General features: G+C 40.6%; 1 protein-coding gene across 17 annotated transcripts in view; it reads left to right on the forward strand.

The window, feature by feature from the left end:
• The window catches only part of R3hdm2 (R3H domain containing 2), a 128,007-nt gene that overhangs the window by 28,510 nt on the left and 78,629 nt on the right, over window positions 1-20,868 (forward strand). Inside the window, exon 1 of one of the 17 annotated variants that reach the window (XM_032913915.1) lies at window positions 17,063-17,186. The exons of 15 other annotated variants lie outside the window; for them this stretch is intronic. The gene's annotated coding sequence lies outside the window, so the exon portion shown is untranslated. Of the gene's footprint in view, window positions 1-17,062; window positions 17,187-18,071; window positions 18,120-20,868 lie in introns of those variants that run through there. One more of the 17 variants, XM_032913922.1, reaches the window with a different exon arrangement.

The following is a 20,868-nucleotide window of genomic DNA, read 5'->3' on the forward strand; positions in this document are numbered from 1 at the left end:
GGGACACCCACACATTTTGTTTCTACCTATATATCCTTTGTGATCATTGTCATCATCATCATCATCATCATCATCACCATCACCATCATTCTACTCACCATTCAGGCTGTGGTGGGTATAGCACAGTGGGTATTATCACTGGAGGACAGGGTTTGAACAGAGACCCACTGAGGACCCTGGGCTGCTTGGGAGTCAGGCCTTTCTAGGATCTGTCCCCTGGTTCTGTTGACATCTTGATCTGAGGTGATGGGCTGGTGAGAGGAACATCTGTACTGTCTACAGGAGTGGAACAGGGCTTGTTTGCTCTGACAGGGAATGATCCTAATGCCAGGTCTCAAATCCAGGCCCATCTGACCACACTGTCCCTTGTCACTAGTGAGAGAGCTAAGGTTTGTAGAACAGAAAGGCCGAGGTCCCCTCTATATGTGAGTGGGCAGAGATGGAGAGCAGCTGACATAACCTTGCCGTGTCAAGTGACCTAAACAGAACATTTTAAAAATCACAGTTTTTATTTTTAAAAATGCTGTTATTTCCTGAGCATTTCCTCTTAGTACTTAAAAGAATTTAAGAATTGAACATAAATCAAAACAACAAATTCAGTGGATCTTAGTCCAAGTACAACTGGCCTTTGTGAAGTTTAAGTTAGAAAGGCACAGTTGTGGGCTGGAGAGATGGCTCAGTGGTTAAGAGTACTGACTGTTCTTCCAGAGATCCTGAGTTCAAATCCCAGCAACCACATGATGCCTCACAACCATCTGTAACAGGATCCGATGCTCTGTTCTGACAGCTACAGTGTACTTACATATAATAAATAAATCTTAAAAAAAAAAAAAGAAAAAAGAAAGGTACAGTTGTAAACAGACACAGTCAAGTTCTCTTCTAAAGATATGTGAGTATGGTGCTTATTGATCTATTGGATTATTTATGTATTGGCCTATAATTTAGGAAGTTTCTTTGGTGTTATTTCTTTTGCTTAATTAAAGTAAAGTAATATATAAGAGGACTAGGTTATTGTTTCTCTCCCATTCTATATTGTACTTTTATTGGTAGATTAGGGATCATTAAGGGTTATCTTGACTGAGTATGGTGGTGCATAGCTGAAATCCCATTACTTAAGAGAGAGGCAGAAGGATTGGGAGTTCAAAGTCAGTCTTTGCTATAGTTTGAGTTTGAGGCTAGCCTGGGCTATATGAAACCCTTTTATAAAATTGAAAAATGGACAAAAGGAGTTACCTTAAACTCATATAATTTTGGTTTCATACTTATAAAGACTGACATGTATACATGTTTTTATCTTTTAAAAAATACATTAGGGGCTGGGGATTTAGCTCAGTGGTAGAGCGCTTACTTAGGAAGCGCAAGGCCCTGGGTTCGGTCCCCAGCTCCGAAAAACAGAACAAAAAAATAAATAAATAAATAAATAAAAAATACATTAATATTGTATTATATCTTTTATAGTGTGTGTGTGCGCGCACATGGATAGAGCTCAGAGGGCATCTTTTGGAAGTTGTTTTTCTTCTTTCATGTGTGGGTCTTAGGAATTGAACTCAGGTCATAAGGCCTAGCAGCAGACACCAGTACTTGCAGAGCCATCTGTCTGGTCACGGAGAATCAAAACGCAGGATATTTTCTTCATGATAGTTTTTAAAAGTACATTGGAACTCTGCTTGTTTCGAGTAGCAGTTTCAGCAGCCTCCATTTAATGCAAAGGGCTTGGGAACTTGTTGACATGAAACCATTTTCCTGTGACTCCCGATTCTCACCTAGTCTCTTGAACCTCTGGTCTATTTTTAAACCCTGCTGCTGTGTGCTGTGTTGCAGCAGTTTTCCTGAATTATTTATCATTGTTTGCAGCTGAATAGAGCAGTATGGTTTTGTTTTATTTGCTTTTTCTTTTTCCACCACTGCTCATTAGAACCTACATGTCTGCCTTCACCATAGTTGATAGATTTGGTTCATGTTAAACCACACTTGGCCCAAATCTGGGAAGGTCTCAGGGTACTGTGGGAAGAGGCACATGATACACAGAGTAAATGAGTTTATGTTGTTACTTTGTCGTAGGACCTGTGCCATAAAAGCCCTCGACTCATGGAGACTGTTATGCTGAGTCTTCTGGTGATGTTTTTGCTTTTGTAGTTCTTACTTTGGTATTGTTTATTTAAGAGAAGTGGAGAGAAATCTGCATGAAACACATAGCAGGAAATCAAGATTCCTTTTTGTTACAAATGTGATATTTGTAGACCTTGAAATTCCCTGGTGCGGGTTATGGAAGATCGTCTTGTTTGGTTTGGGAATGTTGTCTGTGGGTCTGGCAGAAAGGTGGCAGAGTCTGACAGGGGCTTTTTTCCCCTCTCGGTCCTGAGCGCAGCAGAGAGGGGTTTCTGTCCGTTTTTGTCTCTCTGTCCCAAGTCCAGCAGAGCTGCCGTTGCCCTTCGGCTTCAGTGTGGGCTTTTCCTTATTCTCTTTTTAGGGAAAGATTATTTTCCTGGATTTGTACATATTGTTGTTGAGTATTATTTATTTTTTAAAATAGAAACCGTTTCCAGCATTGTGGGCAGAGGGGTGGTCAGTCACTGAACTGTGAGCCCTTCAAGCCTCTATTGAGTCTGGGTGCCTTTAAAACTATTCCTGGGGCGGTGGGCAATGACCTTTTTTTTTTTAAGTCTACTCACCCAGAAGAAGCCTTTGGGCCTTGTTGCTGCCTCTGGTCAGTTGTACTGACCAAGAGACTGGGGTATTATTGCCCTTTGCTCCCTACTGATAGGCAGCAGTGAACCTCAGATATGGACATCCCATATTGCTTGGCAGGACTGAGAACGGCTCGGCCGCCCACTCACAGATGCCTCATTTCTTTGGACCTGTCAGACAAGTTGAAGTCACCTTGTTTTCTGTTTTTCTCTTGTGCCCTTGTTCCCATTCACATTCTCTTGACTCTTATTTTGCCCAGACATTTATTTCCACGGCTTTTCACTTGGTCTTAGCCAAAAGGCCAAGAAGTGATTCCATGGCTTCTTAAAACCCAGTTTGAAATCACATATATTTTATTTTTTGAGCTATATAGCTTGAACTTGTGGTCTTCTTTCTGCCTTAGCCTTCCCAGTGCTGCAATTACAGAGTGTGTACCATGTGACTCAGAATTACATCATCTTCTTGTTGTTGAATGGCCCATGGTTCAAGGTGCCCAGCAGTTGTTAATCTGTACATACTCTTCTCTTTGTAGTTACTGAGCTCATAATATTTGTCCTCATCACCAGGTTAGAGTCAGTGGAACCAAGATCATAATTAAACTCTCTGAAGTTCTCCTAGTGAAGACATTTCTTCAACCTGTACAGTAAAGACAAAACCAAAAAATGAGGTAAAAGCAGGAAACAAAAAATAAGGTTCTACTTTGAATAAATATGCAAAATCAGACTATTTACTCCTGAGTACCAAAGTATTGGAGCAACTCATCCTGACTTGCCCTTTCCAGAATTGAGAAAAGAGAATTTGAATGACTTCAGGCAACACCAAATATCATCACAAATAGTATCTACAGAAATGATACAATGTTTATTACTTTAGACATTTGCATGTATTGGTCAGGAAAAATATATAATATGTAGCCATATAAGCTAATGACTATTTATTTATTTTGAGACAGGGTTTCTTTCTATAGTTTTGGCTGTCCTGGAACTCACTTTATAGACCAGGCTGCCTCAGACTCAGAACCCTCCTGCTTTAGTTTCCTGAATAGTGGAATTGCAGAATTGTGCCAGCATGTGTCTTGAAGGTAATTCCACGTCTCTCGTCACATTTGTCACATTTAACACTCAGAGCATTAGGTTGGTCTCTTCACAAAAGCTAAGTTGCTATGCTCTCTTTGAAGGCATTGTACTTCTTTGGAAGTATAAGTATGTTTTGAAGGTCTGAGCAATTTCTTGATCTAGATACCAAAGGGCCATTTGTAAGAGTTCAGTGGCCTTCTGATAATAGGGAATTCCACAGAGTGACACTGTATTAGGTCTGTAATCAGTTCTTCATTCTTTAAGTAAGCAGTGTGTTCTTGTTTGTTTGTTTGTTTGAGTCAGGGTTTCTTTATGTAGCCCTGGCTATCCTGGAACTTACTCTGTAGACCATGCTGGCCTCAAACCCACAGAGATCCACCTGCTTCTGCCTTCTAAGTCCTGGGATTAAGGGTATTTAATTTGTTTAGGTGACTACACAGTATTCTTGCTAGTAGTTTTTGTAGCCAGTTGATTCTTGTGCATTTTTCCACTTGTGAGTTTATGAGTATTGAAGTGGTTAGTCTGAGTAAATCATGATACAGAGCTCTTTTTACTTATGAAGCTTTGAGAACTAGAGATTGCACTGGCATTTGATAGCAACATGATGTGGAAAAACAAGTTGGAATATTTTTTCCCCTTTTCTAATTTCTGTGTGTTGATATGTTTGAGCATGATGTAGGTGTATATGCAGATGGGTGAACACACTACAGTGTCCAGGTGCAGGTCATAGGACAACTGGAAGTGTCTGTCCTCTCTTCTACCAGGTGTTTAAGAGTCTGCTTGCTTGTGCTGTGTATCCTGTCACTCCACTTTCATTAGAGGATCTCTGCAATTACACACATGCATCCATGACTGGCTTTATGTGAATTCTGGGGATTCAAACTCCAGCCTCACAGCTGCATGACAAGCACTTCACCATCTCCCCTGCTTCAGAGTTGGACTGTGTTCATGTGCTCCAGTAATGTCTATAACTATAGGATTTTAAAGTCTGGATGCCATCCCATTATGATTTTATAAAGAATTGGTTTTGAGTCATGTGATAAGTAAGTTCATGTTCAGTTTTCCCCAGTTGTCTGTGAGCTATCTTTTCTTATCATTGTGTGCATATGATTCAAAGATGGTGTCTTAGTTAGGGGTTCTATTGTTGTGAAAAGACATCATGACCATGGCAGCTCTTATAAAGGAGAACATTTCATCAGGGCTGACTTATGATCTGAGGTTTAGTCCATTGTCATCACACAGGTGGTCACAGTGCAGGAGGAGGAGCTAAGATCCGCATTTGGATCCATAGGCAGTAGGAAAAGACTGAATCACACTGGGCCTGGCTTGAGCATCTGAGACCGCTAATCCCACACCCAGTGACAATTCCTCCAGTAAGGCCACATGCACTCCAGTAAGGCTGCACCCCTTATGGCACCCCAATAGTGCCCTTTTCCTATGGCCTATGGTAGGAACCGTTTTTTATTCAAACCACCACAAGTGGCCTGTGAATTTAGATTTCATACTTGAGTAAATAAAATTGTATGAACCAGAGAGGTACTGAGTAATGTCTGGGGTACTGCAGTGTGCTATGATGCAGGCTGAGAAGGCTTTGCCTGGAGCTCTTGTATTCTAAAACTTGAGAACTTGCTGTTTGTGTTTAGGAAGGTTGGAACACACTCCGGTTGTATGCAGTGCAACTAAGATTCTGAGTAATGTTAAGTTCACTTTTGAGGAACCTGTTTGTTTTAAAGCTTACATTAAAATCTTTAAATGTGAAAAAACCTAAAAATTTCCTATTTGCTTATTACTTTCTTTGTCATCCATTAATTGTGTAGTTGAGTCTGAGAATGGCTAGTTTTAAAATATCTGATAAAAGAATCAGTCCATGGTCATTAAAGAAATTTTAGACATTGCTATGAATAAATACATATAAGAAGAAAACATTATCTACTGCACTTTAAGAGACAAATTTTCTTTTATATATAGCTTTTAATTTTGTGTGTATATGTGTAATGTACTTGTATACATGTGTTCTTTGTATATATGGTGTGTTCATGAGTGTGTAAGCTCAAAGTTGACATTATATGTCGTCCTCAGATGCTTTCCACTTTACTTACTGATACAAGGTCTGTTGCTGAGCCCAGAGCTAATTGTGGCTGGCCTGGCCCAGCAGCTTCTCCTGGAGACTATGCCTCTGCCTCCTGAGTGCTGGATTATAGGCGTGCATGCAGCTTGCCAGCCTGGCTTTGTATGGTTCTGGGGTTTGAACGCCTCAGAAGAACTTTACCCCTGTCCATCTTCTAATCCCTTCTTAAATATTTATCCCATTATCTTTTTTGTAAGTACTTACAACTAATAAACAGAGTTTCGAGTGTTTGTTTTAGATCAGTGATTCTCAACTTTCCTAATGCTGCAACCCTTTAATACAGTTTGTCATACTGTGTTGACCCCTGTCTTAGGGTTTTATTGCTGTGAAGAGACACCATAACCATGTCTAACTCTTTTTTTAAAAAGATTTATTTATTAATTTTATATATAAGTACACTGTAGCTGTCTTCAGACACACCGGAAGAGGGCATGGGGACCTCATTACAGATGGTTGTGAGCCACCATGTGGTTGCTGGGATTTGAACTCAGGACCTGTGGAAGAGCAGTCAGTGCTCTTAACCAATGAGCCATCTCTTCAGCCCCAGGTCAACTCTTATAAAGGCAAATATTGAAGTAGGGTTGGCTTACAGTTTCAGGGGTTTATAGTCCATTATCATCATCATGGTGGGAAGCATGGTAATGTCCAGGCAGGTATGGTATTGGAGTTCTATATCTAAAGACAGTCAGGAAGAGACTCTACTACAAGCAGCCAGGAGAAGAGTGTCTTAAAGCCCTCCCCCATAGTGACACACTTCCTCCAACAAGGCCATACCTGGTCCAACAAGGCCATACTTCCTAATAGTACTACTCCTGTGGGCCGTGCATATTTAAACCACCACAACCCCCAACCATAAAATTATTTTGTTACTTCATAATAATTTTGTTTCTTTTTTGAATTGTAAATATCTGATATGTAGAATATCTGATATGTGACCCCCCCCAAAGGGTCACGAACCACAGGTTGAAAACCAATTATTCTCCCTTGTCATTCTGATACATTTATGTGAGTGTGCCATCAGTTACTGTTGTTTCCAATAATAGTTATTTGACATTTCCAGATTTCTCTCCATTATAAGTATTGCTTGTGAACATTTCCCTATAGTATGTTTCTTATTTAATAGTTTTTATTATAGGAGAGTAGGGTTCTTTTCTTTTCTTTTGGAGGGGGTTGATACTGGGAATTGAACCACAGAGCAATGTCCTCAGTCTTCCTTTACTTGTATGTTTGAGACAGTCTCACTAATTTCCTAGACCTTGAACTCACCATGGAACTGTAGGTAGGTCTTGAACCTTTGATATTTTTTGCCTCGGCCTTCTGAGTAGCTGGGATTGCAGACCTGTGCCAGCAGATTTAGTAAGACGAGAATTCCAGTTTAAAAAAAAGTTGGGCATAGTGGTGCTGCCTCTAATCTCAGCTGGAAAGGGTAAGTCTGAAGCCAGCATGGGTTTCATAGTGAGACTTTGTCTCAGAAAATGAAAACAAAAGAAAAGAAAAGCCAGTAAACAACAACAAAAGCTTTTGAAGTGCCCATAATTGCCTGTACTTCAGTACTCAGCGGTGAAGGCAGGATTGCCAGTTTAAACACAGCTGGAACTACTTCCTGAATTGTAGGCCAGCCTGGAGGATAGAGTGCCATTCTGTCAAAACAAAAACCCAGAGTGTTTAAAATACTGCATAGGGGCAGGGATGGTGATGCATGCCTTCAATCTCAGATGAATCTGAGTTTGAGGCCAGCCTGGTCTACATACAGAGTTCTGGGCTAGCCAAGGCCAGTCTCAATCAAAATAAATAAATAAAATATTGTTCACGCTAAATAAAATGTTTACAGATGATAAATCCAGCTTGTTTTAACATTTATTTTGTGTGTATATGTCTATGGGCCATGTACATACTATTGTACATGTGTGAGGTTAGAGGATGACCTGTGGAGTGTGTTCTCAAGATCAAACTCAGGGGGCTGGGGATTTAGCTCAGCGGTAGAGCGCTTACCTAGGAAGCACAAGGCCCTGGGTTCGGTCCCCAGCTCTGAAAAAAAGAACAACAACAAAAAAAAAAGATCAAACTCAGGCTTGGCTTCAGACTTTGACTTGCTAAGTCATCTTGCTGACCCCATAACTTGCTTTTAAATCATGTAATCCTGTAGGTCTTTATTCCATATGGATTTAACAAATTATTTTTTAACAATTTATTTTTACTATTTTATTTGTATGAGTGTTTTTTCTACATGACCATACATACTTGTTTTCCAAGGAGGTGGTAGCCTCTATGTGCATGCTGGGAATGAAACCTGGGTCCTTTGCAACAACAACAAATGCCCCTAACCACTGAGCCAACTCTGCAGGCCCAAAAATGGTTCTTAAAGGCACATCATTCAAATCCATTACAGTAGTTCTGTCTTCATAGGGAAGTACTTTGAAATGAGTGCTCAGGCGTATTGTCCCCAGTCTCTCCCCTTTTTTCTGCCTTAGGTCTATTGGCTTTAATCATCACTGTTCCCCTTTGTAAAGCCCTGGTAGTTTCTCTTGGTATACCCTTAGGCAAGTCAGCTACCAAAACCCAGATAAGCCTTAGTCTTACAATGTCTAATAACATGCAAGTGCTCTGGAAACAGTTGATACCTGCATTGTATAGGGACTAAGGACAAAAATAACCTACCTATCTTCAGAGCTCTAATGTTTTATTTTGAGACAAGGTTTCACTGTAGCCCAGGCTTTCCCAGAACACATTTGGTAGCTTTTAGATTAGTCTTGAACTCTCCATCTTTCTGTCTCAGCATTCCACACATTTTTTTCTTTTGAATCCACAGTTGGATTGGTTGAGTCTGCATGTGAACCCTACCCTTCAGGAGAGATCTAGATGTGGTCAGATGGAGGCTCTCATCTGATCTGACCTGTCAGTTCTTCTTTGAAGCACTTTCTCACTTGTCGTGTAAAACAAGCTTTCTGCTTCCATCGAATATGTTTTGGCCTTCTCTGGTTCTTGTAAAACCCAGCCTTGCTATAGTCCCAGTCTGGCCTCAAACTATGAATTCTTTTGCCATGGATGCCTGTTCTCCACGAATGAACTTACAAAGTAAAATGGGATATTGCAAACTGGCATAGCATGTACTTTGATACTTATCAACAAGCTATAATTTTTATTTTATTTATTAATTTATTTTTTATTTTATTTTGACTGTCTTACTATGTAGCCCTGGCTATCCTAGAACTCTCTGTAGACCAAGCTGTCCTTGAGCTCACCAAGATCTTTCTCAACCTCTGTGATGGTTTGTGTATGCTTGGCCCAGGAAGTGGCACAATTAGTAAGTGTGGCCTTGTTGGAGTAGGTGTGTCATTGTGGGTTTGGTCTTAAGACCTCAACTTAGATGCTTAGAAGTCAGTCTTCCACTAGCAGTCTTCAGATGAAGATGTAGATGTGTACCATGCCTGTCTGGACGTTGTCATGCTCCCACCTTGATAATAATGGACTGAACCTCTGAACCTATAAGCCAGCCCCAATTAAATGTTGTCCTTTATAAGACTTGCCATGGTCATGGTGTCTGTTCATAGCAGTAAAACCCTAACTAAGACAGCCTTCCAAGTTATTTTATTTTTGAGATCTGTATATATGTAATGAAGTCTGAACCCAAAGTCTGTATAGCCAAGGATGACCTTGAATTTGTGATTTCCCTTCCTGCACCTTCCTGGTGCTGAGATTACATCATGCCTGTACCACCACACATGGAGGCTGAGGACAAAAGCCCTCCACCAACTGAACTGTACTTCAGCTGCAGCTCATGGTTAGTCTAGGATCCCACTAGTCTTCTCCATACTTAAGTTTTTTCTTCCAAGTTTTCTTTATTGATGCTTACCCACAGTAGGTGATTGCTTTCTAAAAACAAATTTTTTTTTTTAGTGCTGGGGATAAAACCCAGCTTTCAAACATACTAAACAAGCACTCTGCCATGTACTATAGCTCAGTGTCTACCACACAGTTCGCATGAATTTTTGTATTGCTTCTGATGGCTCTGGTCTATAATCAGTCCTCTCTCTTCTCTCAGGTCTTGGCAACCACCAATGTGTCTTTTGTTTCTATAATTGTTACTTTTCCAGAAAGTCATGTAAATATAATCACTTTAATATGTTACATTTTCAGAGTAGTGTCTGTCATTCAGTATGTCTTTGAGATTTATATACATTGTTATATATCTTAGTAGTTCATTTCTTTTTATCACTGAGTAAATTTCCATTTTATGAATCATATTTGTTAACTTACTGAAGAATAGGTCTTTTTTTCAATTATAAATAGAGTAGTTCAAAACATTGACATACAAGTTTTATATATGTACAAGGAGTGGCTTAGTTGGTCTGGTCAGTTCAGAGATACAGTGCCCGCACAGGAGACTCCAGTCCTCGACCTCACTTGTGTTGTCAGTCCTCCCTTAAGGCTTCTGGCCGTTTCAGAACTGAACTTTGTTTTTTTTTTTTCTTTCTTTTCTTTTTTTTTCTTTTTTTCAGAGCTACGGACCGAACCCAGGGCCTTGTGCTTGCTAGGCAAGTGCTCTACCACTGAGCTAAATCCCCAACCCCTGAACTTTGTTTTCTTAAATGCTGTTGAGGGTTGTTGCTTTGTTTTAAATTGAAGTGCAGGGGTGATGGGAATGCACTGGGTATGCATGTGAGGGTCAGGAAACAACCTTTCAGAAGTTTGTTCTCTGCTTCTTCCTTGTTTGAACAAGATCTCCCTTGCTTCTGCATTTGTGCCACATAGCACATAGTCCATGAGCTTCTGGATGATTCTCCTGCAGGAGTGCTAGGATTACAGGTGTGAACCACCATGCCTGGCTGAGTTGTGCTTTTGTCATCATGTTAAATTATTTTTTTCTGAGGTGCCAAGCTTGCCTGAAACCAAGCATTTGGCCAAAAAAGCTTGAGGCTAGTCAAGGTTACATACCTTGTTTTAAAACAAAACAAAACAAATGGTGGCAGCCTCAGTGGTATGCATCATTTACTCTAGCACTTGGGAGGCAGAGGCAGCAGATCTCTTTGAGTCTGAGGCCAGCCTGGTCTACAGAGTGAGTTCCATGACAGCCAGGGCTACACAGAGAAACTCTGTCTCAGAAAACAAAGTGAAAATCAACAACAGACTTCTTCCCTAATCTCATTCATAAATACTTACCATTTTCTGTCATACTTGTTGAAGTTTGAAGTTCTACTCTTTTTTTTTTCTGTGTTTTCCCCTTTTCCTTTTTGAGACAAGAGTTTTGCTGTGTAGCTTAGGCTGGCCTTGAGCTCTATCTAAATGATCTTGTCTCAGCTCCCTCATGCTGGAATACCCAGCATACACTTCCGTATATGTTTGTGCCAGTACACATGTGTGTAACCAAGTGTTTTTATATCATTGGAAAAGACTGTTCTGGGGTTGGGGATTTAGCTCAGTGGTAGAGCGCAAGGCCCTGGGTTCGGTCCCCAGCTCCAAAAAAAAAAAAAAGAAAAGAAAAGACAAGACTGTTCTTTTCCCATTAGATAATCCTCACTTCTTTGTAAGCAATTGGATGAACGTATTTGTGTGTTGTATTCCTGTCCCATAGGTCTCACTGATTCTGTGCTCAGTTCATTTTTATAATGTTACAATGTCTTAAAGTTGTATTCTTTGAGTCCTAAGACTACCTTTCTTAAAATTATTCTTGCTTGGCAATGAGTAGATAAAGACATTTGCTGCAAGCCTGACAGTCTGGGTTTAATCTGGGGAAAATACACACACACACACACACACACACACACACACACACACACACACACAATTTAACAAACAAACAAAAAGTTGTTTTTTCTTTTTTATCTTTGCATTTCCACATAAACGTTAGAATTTTTTGGTTTGTATCAACAAAAAATCCTCGTAGGAAGGAATGGAATTTGCACTAAACCTATAGGTCAGCGTGAGTGCACACTTGGATTTATTTAGGTTTTTGATATCTTTCATTTGTGGCTTTCAGTACCTAAGCATTTAATTTGAGAAGCATAGTCATAAATTGTATTTTATCATATTTTTTATTGTTTATGCTAAATTTATGGGCATTTGATTTGTCTTATTATCTAGCTAAATTTTCTGGCTTGAGAAGGTTTTTTGGTCTTAACTTCAGTTTTTTGGCTTTTTGGCCTTTTCTGTGTATATAGTTGTCTGTGGATAGGAACAGTTGTATTATTTCTTCCTTGATCCTGTGTGCCTTGTTTCTTTCCTGGCTTATTGCACTGATTAGGACTTCTATTGTGTTCTTGAATTTGGAGGGGCAGTAGGCAGCCTTGGTTTTTTAGATCCTATGGAGAAATGCATCCTATAGATTTAACTGTATTAGACCAGGACAGTTTGAGCCAGGCACAGTGACCCCAAGACTTGGTAGGCAGCACTAAGAGGATCACTTTGAGTCCATGGCTAGCCTGGTCTATAGAAAGTTTCATACTAAGCAAACTAGGCAGAGGTGGGTGGATCTCTCTGAGTTTGAGGCCACCCTGGGCTACACAGAGTAACTTTGTCTCAAAAAATCAGATAATTCCAATATCCGTTTATCTTGATGTTTTGATTGTTCATGACTTATCGTACACAAATTGAAATCATCTTCACATAGCCAAGTAATTTTAGACTGTTTCCTGGAATTTTGTGTAATTATATTATGAGAGTCTGGATTTTTTTTTTTTTTTTTTTTTGTTCTTTTTTTCGGAGCTGGGGACTGAACCCAGGGCCTTGCGCTTCCTAGGCAAGCGCTCTACCACTGAGCTAAATCCCCAACCCCGAGAGTCTGGATTTTTAATCCAAAAGTCAGTGTTGATTGTTTTTTAATATTTATTTTATGTGTATAACTACACTGTAGCTGTCTTCAGACACATCAGAAGAGGGCATCAGATCCCATTACAGATGGTTGTGAGCCACCATGTGGTTGCTGGGAATTGAACTCTGCTGCAGTGCTTAGAAAGTGGGGTCAGGAGGAGTTTAAGGCTAGCCTTAGGAATGTAGTAGGTTTAAAGCCTTGTCTCTAAAATGCCCCCCCCCAAGCCAAAGAAGTCATTTCAGTTTTAAAGCTACAGTACACTTTAGATCTTGTTTTCATGTGAACAACACAGTGATTCATCAAGAATTCACCTAGGTAGTGTCCCCCACCCCCACCCCCCACGTGTTTTAGAGACAGTATTTCTCTGCGTAGCCTTGGCTGTCCTAGAATCTGCTCTGTAGACCAGGCTGTCCTATAACTCAGAGAGAGATCCACCAGCCTTTCCCTCTTGAAGGTGTGTGCCACCAACAGCTGGCCTAGTGGCTTTTTTATTTTTAATAGTTCAGAATGACCTTATTGTATCTGCTAGGGATGCATACTGAAATGAGTTGCCATGAAATGTTTAAAATAAATTTTAAATTACATATTTACATGCAGATATACTTTTTGTATATATCTAGGTGATAATTTTTGCATTTTTTGATTTTCTGTATAGTATAAACTTATCAAACAAAAAATTGGAGGCCACAAAACAAAGAAATAATAGGCCCAGAACACATAATTCCTCTGCTTAAAACCTGCCAGTGGGGTGCTGGTAAGATGGCTCAGCTTGGCTCCAGCCTGATTTTGAGCCACATGACCTACAGGATGGCAGGAAAGAACTGGCGTCCAGAAGTTGTTCTTTGACCTCCACTTGTGTGCTATGGCCTGTGCATACATGCCTGCAAATACACACATGTGCACGTGCACACATACATACACACTTGAGCTAAATAAATTAATTCACCTTTAAAAAGTACCAGTAGAGGGGGCTGGAGAGATGGCTCAGTGGTTAAGAGCACCGACTGCTCTTCCCGAGGTCCTGAGTTCAAATCCCAGCAACCACATGGTGGCTCACAACCATCTATAATGAGATCCGATGCCCTCTTCTGGTGTGTCTGAAGACAGCTACAATGTACTCATATATAATAAATAAATAAAAATAAAAAAAAAATAGTTTAAAAAGTACCAGTAGATGTCGAGACCAACCTCGACCAGCAAGGAAGACACGACCAGAGGAGATCTTCTTCAAGCAGTTTATTCAGGAACCTTGATACAGTCTTCTACTACCCCGGGGAACGCCCTACATCAGCTTAAGTACCCAATGCCAACCAACCCCAAGGTGCTATGCAGACAGGCTGTCACTATGCGGAACCTTGCAGGCCAGGCAGGCATAGCCAAATAAGGACTTGTTTACTACAAGGAGCGCTCACCGTTGGGAGGGTGGAAGGCGGAAACCAGCGCCATCTTTGAGACGCAGCATGTCGCAGCTCCCTACAAGTAGATGTCTTTAATCCCAGTACTCAGGAAGCAGGGGCAGGCAGATCTCAGAGTTCTGGGATTAAAGTCCAGCCTGGTCTGCAGAGTAAGCTCCAGGACAACTAGGATTACACAGAGAAACCCTGTCTCAAAAGCAAAACCAAAGGTTCCTTAGTAGCCTTCCACCTCAGACAGTTCAGAGTTTCTTCTAATAATTGTTTGGCTCTTTGCTGTGAGCCTTCTAACTCCCCAATGACTTCTCATGTGACTCAGAATAAAAGGTGCTGTGTCTTTTTGTCTTTAGTATGAGTCTATGTTACATTCATAGAGCTCACCATAGTTCCAGGACCCACAATAAGAGCATGTGCTTGCAACAACATATGTCTGGGTGAGTAGAGGAGGTTTAGGCGTTAGCCCTGCAACCATGCATGAGTGTCTTTGTGCATCTGCCTGCCTGCTGCCTTAGAACTGGTTACTGCGGGTCACTCCCCAGTTACAGTAGGTGCTGCTAGGAATTAAGGCTAGGTCCTCTCTAGAAGAATAACCAGTCTTAACCATCGAGCCACCTCTCTAGTTCCATGGATTAAGTTTTTGTTGGTGGGCTTTTTTTTGTTGTTGTTTTGTTTTGTTTTTGAGACAAGGTATTTCTGTGTAGCCCTGGCTGTCCTAGAACTTGCTCTGAAGACTAGGCTGGACTTGAACTCAGAGATCTGTAGTGGAAACTATTTAATACCAACCAGAGTTTTTACCCTGCCTTTCATCATTTAGTTACTAGATAAAAGACACATGCAACCTTTATATTTACAATAAGTCTTAAACAGCACAAGAGTTGGGCAGATATCTATCCTCTGTGCTGTTAGAATCTACTTTCCTATCAATAACCCCAAGTTATTACTTACTATGTTTAATCTGGGCTGCTCTCAACTCCAATTGGGCAGCACTCAAGGCCATGTTTTTTCATGGCTCACCTAACCCATAGCAGCCTCTCCTACTTCTCCGTCTTCTCTCAAGGTCCTCTGACCCCAAAACCCAGGAAACCTAAACCCCACCTATGCTTCTTCTGCACAGCTATTGGCTGTCCACATCTTATTTACCAATGAGAAATAACTTGGGGACAGGGTGACGAAATCTATGCACTTAGCCTCAACAGAGATCCACCTGCCTCTGCCTCCCAGTGCTGGGATTAAAGGCGTGTCCATGGATGAGTCTTATCTTTAAAAAAAAAAAAAAGATTTACTTATTTTATGTATATGACTATACTGTAGCTGTCTTCAGACACACTAGAAGAGGACATCAGATCCCATTACAGATTGTTGTGAGCCACCATGTGGTTGCTGGGAATTGAACTCAGGACTCCTAGAAGAGCAGTCAGTGCTCTTAACCACTGAGCCATCTCTCTAGTCTCGGGTGAGTCTTTCTTAACAGCCTCTCCTGCTATCCTTAGGTTGCCTTGGCTTTAGCCATAGTAATTTTGCACTATGACAGATTTTGCTTCTTCCTGTAGATTAGATATTATCACCAATTTTCTTTCGGCATTTAAAAATTAGGATCTAGAACTGGAGGTATAGCTCAGTGGTAGAGTACATTCTTAGAGTGAGCAAGGTTATAGAACCAGTCCTTAGGAATAAAAGGAAGGGACCCAAAGAGGAAATGGACAAAGACTGTGAAAGGCACATTTAGACCTGTTACTCTGGACTTTGTTTATCCAAGGCAAGGTTTGATAGCCCAGGCTGACCTTGAACTGTTTCAGCCTTCAAGACTACTGGGATTATAAGTGTGAGCTACCTTGCTGGATTTAAATTAGAAGCTCCAGGGCAGATTCCTGGAAATGATGTTCAGGTTCAGGAATTTCTGACTTTTTTCTCCTGAGATTGAGTCTTAGCTGGATGTGGTGCTCACACTTTTGATCCCAGTACTTGGGGAGCAGAATCAGGCTGATATCTGTGAGTTCCAGACTTCCAAGGCTACATAGTGAGACCCTGTTTTAACAACAAAAACAACAAAACAGTCTTCTCTGTAGGATAGTGTCCTTGAACTCAAAGCACACCCCCTGCCTCCCACAGGTGTGAGCTACCATTGCTGGCTCACCATGCTCTATCCTTTCCATAACTGTTACTCTTTTCTTGTGATCTCCTTTGAATTAACTCCTTTATTGCAATATATTTATCCTTACCCCCTAATATTCATTCCTGTCCTCATTTTATACCTGGGCTTTCTGCTTGGTCTTAGTTTGGGAGGAGAAACAGATAGCTACCAGTGTTTGATGCTGCTTATCTTCTGCCCCCACGTGAAAAATGATTTTACTAAATATAGCTTGCTGGAAAGAAAATTTTCTGTAATTGTGTTTGGTCTTTGTTTTACATTTTAAAAGTTGAGCCTGGTAGCTTTTAGGTAAAAAGCATTTCTTTGACCTCAATTATTTTGCAGGTGAGAAAAAGGCAGGATAAATTTAAAAGTGAACTTTTACATATCCCCAAATCATTATTCTTCACTAAAAAGTCTATTTTGGCAGCTGAACATATGCAGCAAAAAGGAGCTGCTGCTGTATCTTTAAAAGCTGTCCTCAGAGCAGTGTGGAGGCAGGCATGCTACAGAAGTACCTGAATGAAAGCAAGAAGAGGAGGTGGGAGGGGTGAGCTCTCTCTCTCTCTCTCTCTCTCTCTCTCTCTCTCTCTCTCTCTCTCTCTCTCTCTCTCTGTGTTTGTGTGTGCGCGTGCGCCTTTTGTGTGTATGTGTGTCTGTCTGTCTGTCTGTTGGCAGAGCTCTGGGTGACATCCTTAAAACAGCTGGGCCATGGTCTGCTTCAGGACACGTCATGGCAATTAGCTGGAGAAGCAGCAACAAGGATCAGTAGCATTTCATTCAAGGGTGAAGGGGGGCGGCTGGGGACTGTGGGCGGGGGAAGAGGCACAGGTTTCCCAGAAGGAATTTCTTCCGGCAAAATTCCGGCAGGCAGAACAGATTCTTACAATGAGGTCTCCATTAATAATGTGAGCTCGCTGTTCGCGTAAGTGCAGATCCATCCCGGGTGAGTTTTCTTTCTTTAAATAAAAGTCCTTGGACTTCACAGACTGGGAGAGGAGAGGTTACAAAAATTGGCATTTTAAAAATAGCATTGTTGATTTATCTGTATAATACACACTATGGGAATTTGATTTTCAAATGTTAAATTTTGTGGGGGGTTTCTGGACATTTTTAGGGGCTGTTTTTATCTTTAAAACATTTTAAATATTAGGCTTGCTAGAACTTATACTGTTTGCAGATCTACTTCTTCCATGATTATTTTAAGCAGTGCCTCATTCAGATTTGGCTTATGAGACTCGCGGTGATTTCTGTTCTCTGCTGATGCTGTTGACGCACATTGCAGGAAGCAGGGAATCCCCTATAAATATCCTTCACTGTGTCATTACCCAGCTCTCCATGCCGCCTGGTGAATATGCCTCTGTGTCCTGTGTCTTTATGTAACTGTCCCCTACTCATCAAATGTGTGAAGGAGAAATATGTCGCCTTTGTCGTATCAGGAGCTTTTGTGGTTATAAGCATCTGGGAGTAGTTTGCTAAACCGTTTTCCTACAAATGCTATTTGATGTATTAAGGTTTCTCTGGGTCTGCCACTTTCAATTTTGAGTGGCTTGTTTGTTTCTTATAATTGGCTTGTTTTTGTTTGCTGGCTCTGGTTTCTAAAGAGTGCAGAGATGGGATTCCCTCTACCTCCAGTGACGTATTATTTTGTTTGCAGTCTTTTTCTCCTGAGAGGGAGGGGTCGGAGAGAAGGAAGAAGAAAAATGGATCTGAAGTCTTTGTGACTCGCTGACAACTGGGCACCACTGACTGGAGCTGAAGTGGGATGTTTAGTGATAGGATACCTGTGCTTGATTCTTTTCACGGCAGACTTAAACCAGAGTCGGCAGACTTAAACCAGAGTCGGGATTTCTGAAGCAAGGTGCTTGAAATTAACCCTGTGAGTGCTGATGCTAATGAATTTTACCTAATTGCTATTTCTAAATGTAAAAGGAAAAAGAGCTCAGTAGGTGTTTTAGAACCCAAAAGCCATTAATTTAAAATTGAGTTTTGGAGTGTGGGATTTTTCTGTATTTATCCTGTTCCTGATCACTTTGTGTGCTGCTTTTCAGACCTCAAAATAGGTAGTTATATAAAAGTCCTTGTCACTGTATTTCAGAGTAAGAGTTAATTTTGAATCTGTCCAGCTAAAGCGAAGGTTAGGAAGGACTTGCAGGTATAGGCCTGGTTGTGAGCTTTACAGCCCTCGGGTGGTGAGTTTTGGATTCTATGTGGGTTTCCAGTTCCTGTTATGCCTCTCCATTTTAATTTAGATGATCTCTGAAGGGACTGCGGAGGTCAGTTTGAAGAACTCGGTAGACTAGAGCCTAGAAAAAGCTAAAAGTTGCCTTTCTATAAAGCATCTGTGTTTGAATAGCACATGCTGAGTTGTTCCTTTATCAACATGCCTGTTTATTTTCTGTCTTGATTTATTTCTCTGTTCTGCCATTTATTCAGAATTCTTCGTAAGAAGTGAAAAAATACTGGATTTGGCTGTTTTGCTTAGATTTGCAGTTCTATTTTCTGTGGTATCGCAGTAATTTATTTTATTCATAAAATTTTCAAACTGACAATTTAACTTTATTTAGCCGGAAGTAGGGTGGGGGAGAAAAGGATTGATGTAGAGTAAACGAGGAGCACACTGGCAGAATATCTCGTTCATTATACAGTGACAGGAGCTGTAAGGGATGAGCATGACTCCACTGCATCTTTGCATCCTGATATTTCAGCAAATATGTGGGTAATTTCTCATTAGCTTTTCAGGAAACCCCTGTGGTGGACAGCCCTCCTCAACCGTTGCTGGGAGACTGCTCTGACGTCACTGGGAGCAGCTCCCGTCTGCAGCTAGAGCAGGAATAGCCTTTGAGGGGAAGGAACTGCTGGGAAATTAAAAGATGACAGGTTTTTAAAACGTGGTTTTCATTTGATTTAGGGGTGGATAGGATATATCTAAAGCCTTTAAAAAAAAACCGTTTCAGTCATTTCCAAGCAAAAAAAATACCAAAAGATTATTTTATTTCAACCAAAAGTGTCTTTTTAATTAAGCCTTTGTTTTCTAATTATCAGGACATTAGAAAAGGTCAAGGAAACAGCTCTTAAAGGTGTTGGGAAGTAAAATTACAGTTTCTTTTTATCCTTTATGCTCTTTTACCCTCTTCCCTTTGGAGGATAAGGGAAAGATCAAGGGCAGCTTTTATAAAGGGTGATTTAGCATAATTTAAGAATAATTGAAAATACATGTTGGAAAGACATTCTGGCAACATAGACTTTTATTTTATATGATTTTATTTTCTTATTTAATTGCTTAAGAGAGAGTCTCACACAGTTGGGGACAGCCTCAAACTTGCCATATGGCCAAGAATGACCTTGAGTTCCTCAACCTTCTGCCTCTACCCTTCCGGTCCTGGGATTACAGGCAATGTGCCACCATATTAAGCTCTGATGATGTTGATATGAGACACTTCTGAACTTAAAGTTAATATACTTAATTCTTTCTGACCTCTTTTTCCTAGCTCCTCCCTTTTGTTAGTAGTTTTAGTTTCACTTTAAGAAGGGCATTCTTCTGGGCGAGGTCATCACCCTCCACCCCCAGTGGATCTCTGAGTTTAAAGCCAGCCTGATCTACAGATGGAGTTCCAGGAGAGCCAGGGCTACACAGAAAAACCCTGTCTTGAAAAACCAAAATAAAATAAAGAGCAAAGAGCATTCTTGTTGAATGCTTGCTCTACAAATTGCTGAGTATTATCAACTAAATTACTAGGCTTTTTTTTTTTCAATTTCTTTATATGTAAAATGACTATAATAGTACCCATTCTCTAGGTGGTTTTTTTTTTTTTTCTTTTCTTTTCTTTTCTTTTCTTTTCTTTTCTTTTTTTAGGAGCTGGGGACCGAACCCAGGGCCTTGCGCTTGCTAGGCAAGCGCTCTCTCTACCACTGAGCTAAATCCCCAACCCCCTCTCTAGGTGTTTTTAAGGGGGAAAGGGTAAGGGTTTTTTTCTGTTTTTTTTTTTTTTTAAGATTTATTTTTTGTATATGAGTACAGACACACCAGAAGAGGGTATCAGTTCCCATTACAGATGATTATAAGGTACCATGTGGGTGCTAGGAGTTGAACTCAGGACCTCTGGAAGAACGGTCAGTGTTCTTGACCACCGAGCCATCTCTCCAGTTCTTCTTCTGTTTAAGGATTAAGAATTAATAAAACAAAAAGCTAAGGCGCTAAGGTGGCTCAATAGGTTAGAGAGGTTACTGCCAAATCTGATGGCTAAACTAAATTCAGTCCCTGGAACCCATGTGGTGAAAAGAAAAGTCACTTGCACAAATTACCTTTTTTGACTTGCCTACTGAGATACACACACACACACACACACACACACACACACACACACACACACACACACACTGTATAAATACATATACAGAGATATACACTGAGTATAGTCCATGATCACTTTCTACCTTAAAAAAATTTTTTTTAATTATATTTAGAAATGGTTAAGAGGTGGTTAAGAGCATTGGCTGCTGTTGCAGAGGATCTGAGTTCAATTCCCAGCACCCATGTGACACATCATAACCATCTGTAACCCCACCTCTAGAATCTGATGCCCTCTTCTGTCCTCCATAAGTAGCAGGCACATACATATGTGCAG

The sequence above is a fragment of the Rattus rattus genome, chromosome 1 (assembly GCF_011064425.1).
Source record: "Rattus rattus isolate New Zealand chromosome 1, Rrattus_CSIRO_v1, whole genome shotgun sequence".
NCBI lineage: Eukaryota > Metazoa > Chordata > Mammalia > Rodentia > Muridae > Rattus > Rattus rattus.